Source organism: Mytilus trossulus, chromosome 4 (assembly GCF_036588685.1).
Source record: "Mytilus trossulus isolate FHL-02 chromosome 4, PNRI_Mtr1.1.1.hap1, whole genome shotgun sequence".
Taxonomy (NCBI): Eukaryota; Metazoa; Mollusca; class Bivalvia; order Mytilida; family Mytilidae; genus Mytilus; species Mytilus trossulus.
In genome coordinates this window covers 42382807-42395083 of record NC_086376.1, presented here as the reverse complement: position 1 = coordinate 42395083, position 12277 = coordinate 42382807, and the positions used below count along the sequence as shown (strand labels likewise).

The window sequence follows — 12277 nt, the reverse complement described above, 5'->3', positions numbered from 1 at the left end:
AAGTGGTATTATTTAAATAATATATACCAACTTGATAATCAATTTAAAATAAGAAGACTACTTATGTACATTGCAAATGAGAATTCACCTATCCATGCACTAAAGTTGAAATAATAGACATGTAGTTTATGTACTGAGTACAAAATCTTTCAGTAACACAAGTATATATATATTACAATATCAAATGTAACATAATTTAAAACCAACACAGAGTAAAAGAAAAGTATCACATATATGATTGCCAACCATGTATTAGAGACCATAATTTAAATAAAATTTTACTGAGGTTTGCTATAAGCCAGATTTAATGTTAGAAGTTAATTAATGATATCGAAAATACAAGAGTAAAAAATAATTTTGACATATTATGGAGTATCTTACACATATTAATGCCATACTGAACACTTTACATCAATATTTCCTGTAATCAAATAATTTAAGACAGAAAAATTGTAACTGTAGCCAACATCAACTGGAATAACATAAAAATCTAGTAAAATACATGTATTGATTTTGGAATAGTATTCCTGTGTATTAAATACAGGGCTCATACAAGCATAGAAAAATACAGGACGAGATGTGCTTCATCATCTGCATCATCATCTTCCTCATGTTCTGAATCAGAATCATTATCTTCAAAAACAGGATAACCAAATTTAACTCTGTCAATGATATTATTTATACAATTGTGGTAAACAACATCATTTCTCTGTCAAAATGGTGATAAAGATTTTTTCCTGATAACTTCCATATTTCTGTTTACTGTATAATTAAAAGGCTTTAATTCCCTAAGTTTGGTTCGAATGATATGCTCATCCTCAGTACACACAGACTTTGTATAGGAAGGAGTTTTCCTTTTTATACCATTTGATTTGTCAAAATTATCTATAATTGAAGCTAGTATATTACTGGCGTTTGTAGTTCTTGAAATTGCCTCATTTGATTTGTTAGCACCTAACTGTTTAATTAAATCTTACTGAAGTCTAACATGATGCTCCTGTACCAAGTCAGCCTCAGTATTGTTACATGTACCACCTTTTACATTGACAAAACTGCCTTCTAATATGCGTAATTTATTCAAAGGTGAGGAGAAAAATTCAACCTTTAAGATATAATCAACACATTCTGCCATATACTTGGACAGGCAAGAGTGGGAGTAGAAAAATGAAATGTTGTGAGATAAATTTGGGATTACTCTACAAATGTCTCCCTCTTCTGCTGTGTCTTCCATTTCAAAAAATTGTAATCCCCATAAACATAATTGATTACAATAATTAAATAATTCATCTGAAGAATTGACCATGTTCTCAGATGGGATATACCCATAATACTTCAAAAAAGATTCCAAAATTTCATGTTGAACCCTTACTTTATTAACTTTAGTGGCAGATGAAATGTTATCTGGAATAATAATATTAGAAGGGGAGGGGTGGTCATTTTCATTTTGCATATCAAAAAACGACAAAAACTGCTCAACAATGAGCCCCTTAACTACAATTTTAATTAAATCTGCATGACCCTGGAAATTGGACTTGACCTTTCCAGTCACATCTGTTCTCCTCAACAATGTTTTAAAATATGCCAACGTGCCTTGCTCTCTTGATGACTTTGCGTCATGTAATTGCTTGTATAACTTCTGAAAAACAGATGCAGATAATTGCTTATTATTAACATACTATATAATAAAATATCATTTGTATCGATCACCGAAAGGGGAAGTGGTTAAGAACACAGTATTATTTTTAATAGGGGGTTCACTCTATACACGCAAATTTTAATTGTCTTCACTTCAAGGTAAATCGAGCAAATTTCAGCAAATTTCGATGTTTTACAGGTTTTCACTTTTAGCTACGGGCTCACGAGGGTCTTATATCTGATCTTATTGCTGTGTCCACAATTGGTATTCTACGTATTTCACCAGTATCGGTGTGGACAATTCCATGTTTACATCACATGACATTTCCGCGGGAAATACTTCTATTTAAACCGTACGAATGCAAATTTGGATTAATGCATATGTATTGTGAAATACATTGTTCTCTGTGTATATATTTTTGATGAATTGATGATCACGTTTTCTACAACATAGATGTCAGGTGTGTACACATTTATAGTCTCTACGCTAGTCTATATTTAAAACTGAAGCCAGTGAACTGGTGCAGGGATACATGTGCTGCATAATCCCATCACATTTCAGGGACATTTCAACCAACGAAAATCAATTGAATATTTTCTCACCTGCCATATTTATTTTTATTTCATCTAAAAAAAATAATGTCAATCATGGTCCTGGTATCATCCCTAGACTCCCATATCCGTGCCCATATCGGCCTTGAGGCTTTAGCCGAGGACCTATATGGGTCGAGAGATGATACCAAAAGACATGTTATAATCTATTTGTCAAATATTTAAGTTTTGCAAGGAAAGAAGGAAAAAAAGTTCAATTATAACATTTTATAAACCAACTTACTAGATCTTCTTATGTTGTTGTAAAGTTCCATCAAGGGTTGAGATCTCATAAAAAGAAAGAAATGAACACAATTAAATTTTAAAACAATTATTGAACAAATACAAACAGAACATGAATATTTTTGATAGTTATTATTGGAAAACAATTCATGCTCTCTATCAACCAAAAATATGCTATATTACAGAAGAAAAAGAAACAAAATTCATCACAATTTATGGTTGAAATTCATTTTAAACTTATTAATTAAAAAAACAGGATGATCTTAATTGTGTGTGAAAAACCTTGAATTTTTTCTATCATTCCTTGTCATAATGACACAACATACACAACTACCACAATCATGCACAACATACACAATATACCATGCACATCGTCAATTAAAAGAGATAATTCATCATATAATTACTACGTAATTTATAACATTTGAAAACTCTATCTTCATCTTCTAATTTGACCATTCTTAAAATGTCTATCAGTGAGGGGGGAAAGGACCTTTATTGGAATCCGGTGTTTTCAAGCTCGGGATTCCAGGATTAACCCTTTTGTGATCTGAGATTTTTGTTTTCCAATTACGAAATGCCATGATTTATATTTATTAAAATTCAGGACCTTGGGATTTCATGTTTTTAAGCCCAATAACCCGTTCTACCCCCCGATCAGTGTAATAGAAATATTTATTATTTCACCAAATTTGACCAGTAAAAAAAAACATAAATCTATATTATGCACTTTTCCCTGTACAATTCTTCATTTTTGAAAAGGACGTTAAGCAACCAACAATCAATCAATCAATCAATCATTTTTGAAAATGTTAATCTAAGACAAAAGATTGTTTTAGACGAAGACATGATTTCTTTCTGTTCATAAATTTATCTATCTTGTGCAAAGCTAACACTTAAAAAATGTTCTTATATATTAAACTTAATGCTCTAATCATAAAATGAAACCATCAAACCATACAAATACCATTACAATACTAGTACAAATGTTGAGCAAGAAGACAGTTGCCAAAATAGGGCAGTAATTGATTACCCTTCTGGAGCATCAGAAATCACCTCATTTTTGTTGTTGTTTGGGATTGACTCTGCAGCCTTTAGTTTTCTATACATAGTATGCTAACTGCTATATAGTCTTGTTTTCATTTAATATAGATCTAAACAACCTAACTGAATATTTCAGATTTTTTTATAAAAAAGTTAAAACACATAACTGTTTCAGTGAATACTTACGTAATCATTATGGAAGTAATAAATTACATCTCCTATTCTTAATTTTTCACCATTTTGTTCTGTCTATGGATTTTTTAATTTTTTCCATCAGGGCTTTGTTTTACAGATCTGTGACCTAAAATGTAATAATAACAACTGTTAAACATTTATCGTTAAAAGAAACCATCAGAAAGTGGCAAATAAAGGTATATAATTTAAACAAAATCGATAAAATATATTTTTATATATATATATGTAGGACTCAAATCTATGGTGGGTTCCAAATCTATGGCAGATTCCTAATCTATGTCAAATGTGATGTCATGCCATCCCAAATCTATGGCAATTTTTTTACAATCCTAATCTATGGCAAGTTTTGTAATTTCCTAATTTAAGGCAGATTTTTGTTGTTTCCAAATCTATGGCAAATGTTGTGCAAAAGGAAAACAATGCAGTACATATACGGCCGATGACTTGTCTTTAACAAGTGGACTTCTCGTTTCTTGTTTTGATATAGATTAGATCCTTGGTTTTAAGCTTGACCTATTATGGTTTACTTTTATAAATTTTGACTTGGATGGAGAATTGTCTTATTGGCACTCATACCACATCTTCCTAAATCTATGTACGACAACGGGATCATGCTTATAAACTTTTGTGAAATAAACATTCCATAATGGTCAACCAGAACATTTTAATAATAATAAATTCATAGAACTTAAAACAAACTTAAATCCCTTATCAAACAAGAAGACAGGTTTTTATTTAAAAAAAGACAAATAAAAAAGAACAGTTTGAATTTTCACATAAATGCAGGGACTTTCTATACTAGTAATGTTACTGATTTCATTGTTAATACTTTTTTTTTACCTTATGACAGTTTAACTGACTAGAATCGGTAGTTTGATCTTCACTTTATAAACTTTGCTAGCCGTAAAATACTTAATATAAATCCTTTTCTAAAACATCTGATACTGAAACCAGTGGTGTCCTTATTCAGCACATTTTCTCCCTCTTTGGGATAAAACATCTCCCTTTAAACCATCCACAAATCGTTGTCTAGAAAAATACCTTCAGTTGGAAGAAATCTTTGGGTTCTTCCATCGACAATGTAATTTGGCGTTATTCAATTGTGACATTATGAAAAAGATCTACCATAGATTTGGAGAAAATAAAAAACTGCCATAGATTTATTTGTTTGATGTTTGTAACGTCACATTACACAAATGTCACATTTGCCATAGATAAGGAATCTGAATAAAGAATTCTTACAATTAAAAAGAAGATTTGTAAAGCAAACCCATAAAACAAGTTTGTTGATATCAGGATGGTAAAGGGTTATTTTCGTGCAACGTGTTTTTACTTTTTTATTTCACGTTCAACATGTTTTTACTTTTTTATTTGACGTTCATTTGTGCAACACAGGACTCGTTCAACGTGTTCTGCTTATTTAATTTTATGTGCATTATTATTTTCAAAGTCTTATTTTGCGTGCTCGGTAGTTTTCAAATAAAATCCAAACACTTGGCAGGGATCGTCAAGAATTTTTTTTTTTAAAGCCGTAAACTAATTATATCATAAATGTGTATACTAAATCCGGAATATCGAGTAAAACAGAGAGTTAATATATACTAGAAGACAGTGACTCAGTCACAAAAGGTTCAGATAAAAGTATTTATTTTTCGTGCAACGTTCATTTCAGAAATGATTTCACGTTCAACGTGAAATGATGTCTTATTTCACGTTTTTTTCGTGCAAGCACCACCCCTTTACCACCCTCTGATATAAGTCAGATGCTTTTATTGCCATCTTTCATTTAAAAGTATTTTGTTTTCTCCAAGCGCTTAAGGTTCATCCACCAACAAAACCTAACCAACTGCACACAAAACAGAAATAATATAAAGAGAATAAACATTGAATCTAAATTATCATTGACTGATTCAGCATCATATAAACATCTTGCTGATTACTATTATAACAGGGGCAAATAAATACTACAATGAATATTTTAATATTAATTTTCAACATATCAACATATATTATTATACCATCATTATTTTCAGTTTGGTTTCCACACACAAAACTCTGAATTCAGTGAGTTCCATGGCATCTTTCCTCAACTGTTGTCTTGCTGGATTAACTCTGCAATTAATATTTCATGTATCAATTTTGAAATAAATTTATTACTGATAAAATTCATAGCCCTCTAAAGTCAAAATAAAAACAAACACATGTTATGATGATGCAGACCACAGATTTGACATTTTTAACTGTTTATGTTTTAAAATCAATCATATCAAAAGATACATGTATAAAATTTGCATACACTACAATTATAAGTACCAATTATGAATTTAAATATACAATACTTTCATTACATAACCAATGAGCATATTATGTCATAATAAAAAGACAAATGTCATCAATTATTGAAATTAAATTTTTTGAAAAGTCAATCTATTTAGAGTTATTCCCCCTTGACTATAAATTTGTCAATAATAGTGTCTCAACACAACTTTTTGGAGCAGATACCACTCTTTTCGCCCCCATTAAATTCAATAATTAACAAACCTCTTTTCACGGTGGAAAAGGGGAAAGGGGAAAGGGGAGGGGATCAAAATATTTTCTGAAATTGAATGTCACCAAAATTTTGTACATTATTCTTCTGTTGGCAGCTATTTAGAAAAGAGGTTGGATGTTATAACATGTGCTTGAAGTAGAGCCCCCTGATCAATTAGTTTTATAGCACACATTTTGATTTCCTGTTGACACACACAATTCAATTTCAAACATTATTTTAGTGTAAATTAAATGTTCCACAAAAAGGTGTGATCTTCTTTGGGGGCCAAAACTAGGTTACATCATAGATTATTAACCTGGTACACTTTATGACATAAAACATCCAACACAGGGAATTTTCTAACTTCTTGGTGACTTTAAAATGTAATAAAATTTGATAAAAAGTAGATTTTTGGTGCAACAGGTGAGTTGTTTTGCTAATTATTGAATAAATAACATGTCAATAAATTTCATAATTCAAAAATGTCAGCTTCCTGAGTTACAGACAAGGAGATAGAAAATTTTACGCTAACTGCCATCCAATCCGAACCATTGATACAAAAAACTTGCATTAGAATGTGTTGTACCTGTTGTGTACTCAGTTGGAACACCATGCATGATCTTATATTGTCTTCAGTTTGCAAATTGTGCTGCATTTTTTGTTTCCTTTTGGTCTCTGGAAACTTGTTAAACAATAATTATTCGTTGTTATCAATTACTCAATTTCATTATTACTGATTAAAGGTTTGGTTATTAGACACTGTAAACTCTAATCATTATAACTTATCATATTGGCCCTCATACCACACCTTTCTACATCTATTAAAATGAGAACTGTGTTTCAAATTGATGCAACTACAAAATTCATCAAAAACCCAATGCCCCAAAAACAGAAATATGATGTACAGACTGCAAGTGATACTGAATTGAGCCAATATTTAAAGGTGTAAAAGACTATAATAAAAGCATAGTGTACATATCAAAACTCAAAAAAAGAGTCCGGAAGTGATGACCACACTTACATGTGAACGAGTTAGTACCTGTTCTTTTCAAGTTAAATATATTATCCTCAAACAACATATATTTACCCTGCTTTTTAATCTAATCAGGGCCTTTTATAGCGGATTATGTGGTATGGGCTTTGCTCATTGTTGAAGGCCATACTGTGACCTATAGTTGTTAATGTCTGTGTCATTTTGGTCTCTTGTGAACAGTTGTCTCATTGGCAACCATACCACATCTTCTTTTTTATATTATCAAATATGATATGTAATGTACAGACCTCCGGGGATGAAACGGGAACAGCCAAACATTTTTACAGTATTTTCATACGCTTCAACCTATAAAAATTCGTACTGTATTTGTCCTATTAGAATCAAAATAATCCCTTAATGTCATGCTTTATGCTCATTTTAACATGGGTAGGCATTATATTTGACCACATTTAATACCTCACAAACGCTCAGTGTAAAATATCAACAAATATAATGCCTACTCATGTTAAAATGAGCATAGAGCATGACATGAATTAAGGAATTGAAGAATTATTTAATAATTTTGCCTTTATTTTGATTGGATAATTTCACAAATTTTCATGGCATATATGTTCACAATTAATTGTCTGAAATTAGCATGCAAGCACAAAAAGAGATTTTAAAGGTGTGAATATACATTGTTTCATTAAGATGAATTAGAATTTGGTATTTGAAGTATTTCTAGCATTGAATTAATTTCATCAATGTTTGCCTTGCTGAATAAACTGGTGATTTGATGGGTACTTGTTTACTTGCTCCACTAACAATTCACCACTAAACTATATAATTTGTATGGTTTAGTCACAATTCTTTCATACGTTATTTTCAGATTTACCCTGCGCATGTTTATTTACCTATGAGGATCCCACAATTCTGCTTTATTTAACTCATCAGCCCTTTTCTTTCTATTGTTGCAATGGAGTAGAAGATGGTAGGTACTGATCAGTACTTCCTGTAATATATCCTCAATCTATTCCATTGTTCTTGGCTAACCTTTAATAACAAAAATTACCTCTATGTATACTAAAATTTGAAACAATCAGAAATGACAAACAACAACAACAACCAATGATTTATTAGCGTCTCACCTCTAAATGTTTGATACAAAACAAACTACAATATTAACAGACTAATTTATAAAAGTTTTTTCATACCTTTAGGTTGAGGCAAACTAAAGTTTTAAAACAGAAATAAGAAATTCAACAATATTCAATTACTGACTTTTGATGAGGTAAATATGCGGTTTTATTGACTTTTGCAAAACTGATATTCACTGTGGCCAACGGCCGAAGTGAATATCAGTTTTTCAAAAGTCAATTAAACCCTATATTAACCGAAACAAAAGACAGTAATTGTTTTATTTCATATTCCGAGGAAAAAAAAATGTATTTAATGACAAACATATACCAAAACTCATTTTACACGAAACATTTTACCATAACGTTGCATGTAAAAGCGTGTGACGTTTAGCGCGGTGAATAACACTTTCTCAGGTGAATAACACTTTCTCAGGTGAATATGCTTTTTTATTCAAAATGCAATTCATATAGAGAAACCTACTAAAATAGTACCAATATAGAATAATTTTTAATATTTCTAAATTGTAAGTTGTAATTCTAGAACAGATAAAGTGACACCAATAAAATTCAATGATTTTTTTTAGGTTATAAGCATATATATAGTGTATAAGTTACATTTGTACGAGGAAATCTAAAGTTAGAGAATAAAAACCATCTTTTGGATGTAACTATGAAGGAAAAGATGAACAACACTATACAATTATGACCCATTGAAAAAGTGAATATCCAAAATTGTCAACACCAGGTTATTTCAATGATTGCGCAGCCCAAAGTGAAATAACTTTTAAGGGTTGACAATTTTGGATATTCATTGATACTGAGGGGCCACAATTGTTTTATTTTACCAAACTAACAATGGAAGGGGATTTCCAAAACACTTTCATCTATATTTTTAACAGAACACACATACTGGCGTTTCAAAAAACATTTGTGTTTGAATTTCTCGAATTTACCACAAAAGTAGAATCTTTTTGTAAAATATTGATGGCCCTGAAAAGGACTGTTTATAAGAGATATGATTGGCTGCTGGCACTCTCAGCTCTATTCATGTCCAATGCCTTATTTCCTCGTCTCTCGATGGGCTTCCAGTGTAAAGTGAACGCTGCCATTTTGTTTATGTACGTCTGTGACGTCATTTTCATGGGAGGTAAGTTGAGTACAACTCAACAAACTCAAAACGTTATTCACCGGTGAATAGTAGGGTTATTCATGGCTGGTGTAAATTTTTAGGGTTATTTGTCCTTCCTTGCAATTGAATGAAAATTAACCAAACTATTCAATGTCACGTGATAACATTTCACACACTAAAATTGTTTGAAATATATGTAAGGTATAATAATAAAACTTATACCCCTTGTGCTAAAGTGGGGTATCTAAAAATACACAATATTTCTTTGGCCTTATTCTAACAGCAACTAAATGTGGTGTTGTTTCATGATTATAGTAAGAAAGGAATATTTTGTGCAATTTTGATTTCATCAGCAGCGCCAAATTTTCCACAATCAGGGGTTTATTTAGAGATGAAAAAAGTTTGAAAAGAGTGTGTTAAAATTTGAATAGCTATCAATGTGTTTAGTTGCAGTACAAAAACATCATTAGGTAATGTCTAAAGCACTGACAGTGATGTTATATATTTATCATGATAATTGTAAAATATTTCTCACCTTACAAAATCTGCAATTTTCTTTAGCTGCAGCGCCTAGTACTGTGACAAAACTATGCTGCCATTGTATTGTCCATCAACCCTTTACCCTGCTGTGAAGTAACAATAACATCTTTTTTCAAATAGGAATAAATACATCACTTTCCCTTCACTATTAAAATATAAAGAAAAAATCTGAACTCTGTGTTATTAAAAATTGTGTATACTATGTGGAATTTTATAGAATAGCTAGATTTTTTTCTCACATTTTTATTTTTAGTTATGTAGCATAAAAACATGTTTTTACGGACGAACAGACAAATATACAGATGAACAAACTTACACATCAATATGTATCTCTCCTTAATATGTAGGGTACATGTACAATAAAATGCATGTTTACATAAAGCAAGACTACAAAATCTTTGTAGTTCTGGTTATAGATTCTTTGATAGATTTTATTTGGCCATTAAATGTAAAAGATTATTAAAGTATTCTGGAAGATAATGAGCAATATCATGAATCTTATATTAGTTGCTTCACATTATTTATATTTGTTTTATGTTTTTCAATCCTTTTCATACTCTTGTTATTTCTGAGGAAATGCAAAATATTGCAAGGCATGCAGGTTATTACAACTTTTGAGAATAAAAATAATGTATAAAAAATAAACTTTCCAACTTTCACCATTGACTCCATTGCACACATGGTCACCAACAAATAATCTTTGTCTTTTGAGTTGTTGGCCATAAGAGACTCGATGTCTTTTCCCCGCTTTATCCCTTTGTTCTGGTGTGATATGAAATTTGATTCTTTTGGATACCTGTCTCAGAAATGTTAAAGCAAAAGATGTGATTTTTAAAAATTGTGTGGTGGGGGAGGGGAGGGAAGGATCACTGCTACACGGCAAACAAAATTATAAGAATTTGTCAGAGAACACAAATTCATTGCTTGTGAAAGTTATAAAGGGACTTAAACAGTTAATAATAATTATTCCATGATTGTGTCCTGCAACTGTAAAAAGTTGATCAATTTTATTCAAGCCATTAAAGAGGGTTGTCACATAATGATCTTACATTAAGACCTGTTGCAACATATTGCAATAAAGATTCAGTTAATTCAATTATCTCCCTTGAAATATTTTAAACCACAATTATTTTCCATTGTGTACATTCTCAATGGCTTATTGTAACATTATAAGTAATGTTTCATCAATAACCGATCATACAATTTATGAGGAGTTGTGTTTACAAGTCCAGTGTTGACACATATTGCAATATTAAACTTAGAATAGTTCAATTATCTCCATTAAAATATTTTGGACTATCCTTATTTCCCTTTATGCCCTTACAAGACATATGGAGGGTTTGACGGACAGATAAATATATATCATTGAATTTGTTCAGCAATTTTAATTTTTGATAGCTGCAAATTGATTATATCAGATGGCCTTCTATAAAAGATATCTTCATCCTCAATTGTAATCTGAAAGAAATATATGTGTAAATTTAACTAAAGCAAAAGCAACTTACTTCAGTGATCAAGTAATTAACCTGTACAGGAACTGCAACCATGCAAATGTGAATCCCATACTGGTATATAAGATACAAATTGCTGTTATTTTTTTTAAATGATATTAATGTATTCTAGAAATAAGTAAATCATATAACATGAAAACACAACGTTTCAAAACTTTGATCAATCAACAATTACCACATAAATTGAGTTATCTCCCATATATCAAAGCTTGTAAAATAAACTTGTTTCATAATTTTATTGTATGAATGATATTTTATATAAATCTTAAAGAAAAATATAGGATAATTAAATATTATACATATAGCAATATTGTGTTTCAAAAATATTTTCGAACACAGGCTTTGCTCATTGTTGAAGGCTGTACAGTGATCTATAGTTGTTAATGTCTGTGTCATTTTGGTCTTTTTGTGGGAAGTTGTCTCATTGGCAATCAATCCACATCTTCTTTTTTATATTTACAGTTTACAAGTATTTCTATTATATATTTCAAGAACCAAGCAGGATATAATAATAACAATGACTGACTATCTTGTAAGGCACAGTTTCTACTGTACTGAGACTGACTATCTTCTAATGCACAGTTTCTACTGTACTGAGACTGACTATCTTGTAAAGCACTGTTTCTACTGTACTGAGACTGACTATCTTGTAAGGCACAGTTTCTACTGTACTGAGACTGAATATCTTGTAAGGCACAGTTTCTACTGTACTGAGACTGACTATCTTGTAAGACACTGTTTCTACTG

At 30.8% G+C, this 12277-nt stretch overlaps 1 long non-coding RNA gene across 1 annotated transcript; it reads right to left on the bottom strand.

The window, feature by feature from the left end:
- Positions 1-271: 271 nt before the first annotated feature.
- Positions 272-6921, bottom strand: LOC134715310 (uncharacterized). The gene is made up of 5 exons (XR_010106654.1): positions 6825-6921; positions 5727-5820; positions 3700-3814; positions 2471-2514; positions 272-1636 (listed from the first exon to the last, which is right to left on the bottom strand). It is a non-coding gene; the product is annotated as an uncharacterized LOC134715310 (long non-coding RNA).
- Between the last annotated feature and the right edge of the window lie 5356 nt (positions 6922-12277).